This window comes from Saccoglossus kowalevskii, chromosome 16 (assembly GCF_978046115.1).
Source record: "Saccoglossus kowalevskii chromosome 16, keSacKowa6.1, whole genome shotgun sequence".
Taxonomy (NCBI): Eukaryota; Metazoa; Hemichordata; class Enteropneusta; family Harrimaniidae; genus Saccoglossus; species Saccoglossus kowalevskii.
Genome location: NC_140656.1, coordinates 30,308,379 through 30,311,584, shown reverse-complemented (window position 1 = coordinate 30,311,584; position 3,206 = coordinate 30,308,379).

Sequence of the window (3,206 nt, the reverse complement as noted above, 5' to 3'; positions counted from 1 at the left end):
ACAGACCTGATAGTTTTATGGTAATATCAGTACATATTAATTACCTAATTTGCATAATTAATTAATTTTCAGCATTTGATATAAGCAGTTAGCATTACATTTCAATGAAACTTGGTACTTACATACTCAAGGACTATGCAGAGATTGATTGTTTTCGATAAATATTTGTGCATATTAATCACCTAATTTGCATAATTAGTTAATTTTCAGCTTTTCCACGGGTATCTCAAGTACTAATCATCGCATTTCAATGAAACTTGGTACATAGATCCTTTAGGACTATGCAGAGACCTGATTAGTTTTAGGGTAAATAATTGTGCATATTAATTACCTAATTTGCATAATTAATTTTCAGCTTTTCTACTGATATCTAAAGTACTAATCATCACATTTCAATGAATCTAGAATTATGCAGACCCAATTAGTTTCCGGTAAATATTTGTGCATATTAATCACCTAATTTGCATAATTAACCAACTTTCACACTGATATCTCAGGTACTATACATCACATATCAATGAATGTACATGGATGCTGTAGGACAATAGACAGACCTGAATAATTGTGGGTTAAAATCTGTACATATTAATTACCTAATTTGCATAATTAACCAATTTTAAGCTTTCACACTGATATCTAAAGTGCCGTAAAAACTCCAAAATTTCGACCGGTTTAAATAATTGGTGTTAGAAATGTGACATGTTTTTAGAGTCAAAATTAAGGTGCATTTTCGGACGGTCGAATTGTTCAGAATAGAAATCAGCAAATGAAAAAATGGGGATGATAGACAGTGTGCTTCATTAGTTTTTAAAAAATGCAATGTCCGTCAATTGACGTAAACTTCCTCATGTTTCACGGTAAAAGCAAAGGTCGTGGCCGAGTTGTAACTCAAAATCTAAACAAAGTCATCAATCAGTGAGTATTATGACAAGCAAAACAAAACATCAAGACGCGGAGAAGAGGTCAGCACAAAACTAATAGGTCAAAAGACAAAGCTGTCTCGCACTACCTAGGAAAACTTGCGAATGTTCGAAGTACAGGTACCCATTGGACAAAAGATACATGGAAGTTTAGCAAACTATCTCCCCGACCCAGTGCAATGTATCCGGTTAGAATCAAGCTCACGTGTCCCTTATTTGAGGAACCAAATTCTGCCGTAAATTCGCCCTTGGATTAAAAAATAAAATGGGATTTAAGAAAATAAAATGGGACTTTTAAGGTGTATTTTGGCGTCATTTTTCGGACATTTCAATCAATCCTGCCGGCTAAAATAGAGTCTAAGTTTTACCGTAGTCATTGACGTCTGTCTATTCAAGAGTACACGTGTATGATTTTTATCGTGACTAGCGTGAGCGGGTAAGCTTCCTTTCGAGAATGAGCTGTTATCACTGTGAACAATGTTAAATTATTCTTCAGATGACCAGTTTATTTTTTAAAAACAACTAATTTTTTTATTTAAAAAAAATCATGCCGTTTTCGCATCAAAATCCAAGCCAAAATATCGTACTACAACATCAATCTCTTCCGCATTGCGTTCAATAACATTAACATATTTAAATAAGCTATGGTAATTTGAACACGTTGGCATCATCCAGCTTTTTGATTGGTTAATTAGCGATTTGACCTATTTGACCTAAGAGAACATGGCGGATATCCTACAGCATCAAACGTTTATACGAGACCGGAATCATTGCTTACGATGAAACTAAGTTGACTTTTATTTGTATTTCATAACCATTCAACAAATTTATTTTGTGTACATTATTATAATCACTACTGAGTACAGTAATAATCAACAATTCAGAAACGCAGCATGCCGAGATTTTTGTGTTCGTTTTTATTTGAAACTTCGTTTATTTAGAATATATTTTCGTTACCAATAAAATAAAAATCTCTCAGTCAATCAATTCATGCCTTCGAGGAAGGTCTCGTTTGAACGCTCACATAGTTTTTTTTTTCGTTTGGGGGAAAACTAAAACTGGTCGCAATTTTCGAATAAGAATGAGTCGGTAATTTTTAGTGGAGTCGAAAATTTGGAGGTAAATAAAACACCGAAACCCGGCAAATAAATAGGCGTTCGAATTTTTAGAGGGGTCGAAATTTTGGAGTTTTCACGGTACTAATTATTCCATTTCAATGAAACTTAGTACAAAGATGCTCTAGGACAATGTACAAACCTAATTAGTTTGGGGTAAAAATCTGTTAATATTAATTCCCTAATAAGCATAATAATTCATAATTTTTTGGTTCTAATCACATTTCAATTAAACTTGGAGACATAGATTTTCTGTTACATTGCGCAGACCTCATTAGTTTTACAAGATATATCAATTATTGTAGATACTACTTTCACTGGGACTTGATACTTGTATTGTGACTGCTATAGAGAACTATGGCTGTAGGACACACAAATCACTGAACAAGTGTCTACCTGAGATCTCAAATAAAGATTTCAAAAGATTTTAATCTCCAAAACTGACGAATGCTAATATTATATTCTAATATAAAACGAGCATGATACTTTTCAGCCGGTATGTGTATTTTTGTCAAAGATTTCTGTAGATCCTTAAGTAGCTCATACGCGGGCCGAGTTGTCTTTGCATTATCTACTACTCGTTACTACAAGTGTGCTGAATTTTGTTACGTGCACTAGGAACAAGAACACCAGTTTTTACATCCCCTCCGATTGAAACCAGTATATGTATACATACTCCTATTTTCACTGTAGCCGACCAAAGCAGTCGAGGCCGACACTCTGTTAAGCCACACATTTTTGTAAAAGTTACACTCACATCTACAAAATGAAACTCGGATTGCTTAAGGTAGAGATGCAGGTTCGTGGGCACTGGGAGTGAAATTGTTGTTTTTTGTTTTTTATTATCTAAAAGGTCTTGGCTATAAATTTTGTAAATTCTGAATAGTGGAACATACTCACAAAAACGATTTTAAAATATAGATAACAGGTGCAAAATTATCCCTTTTGAATGCTCAGCAAGATTTAGCAAGGCTGTACATAAATAATTAAAAAAAACATGGTGAAAAAAAGAAATAACGGGATCTCCATATTATGCACTGTATTTAACTTTTTACAAAACGATAATACATTTAAGGTAGCGGGACTATTATTTGCATACTTGTTTTCATCCTCTAATTTTGACTAAATGACTACAAATAGACCCAGGAAAGTATATATTTTTAGAATCGCC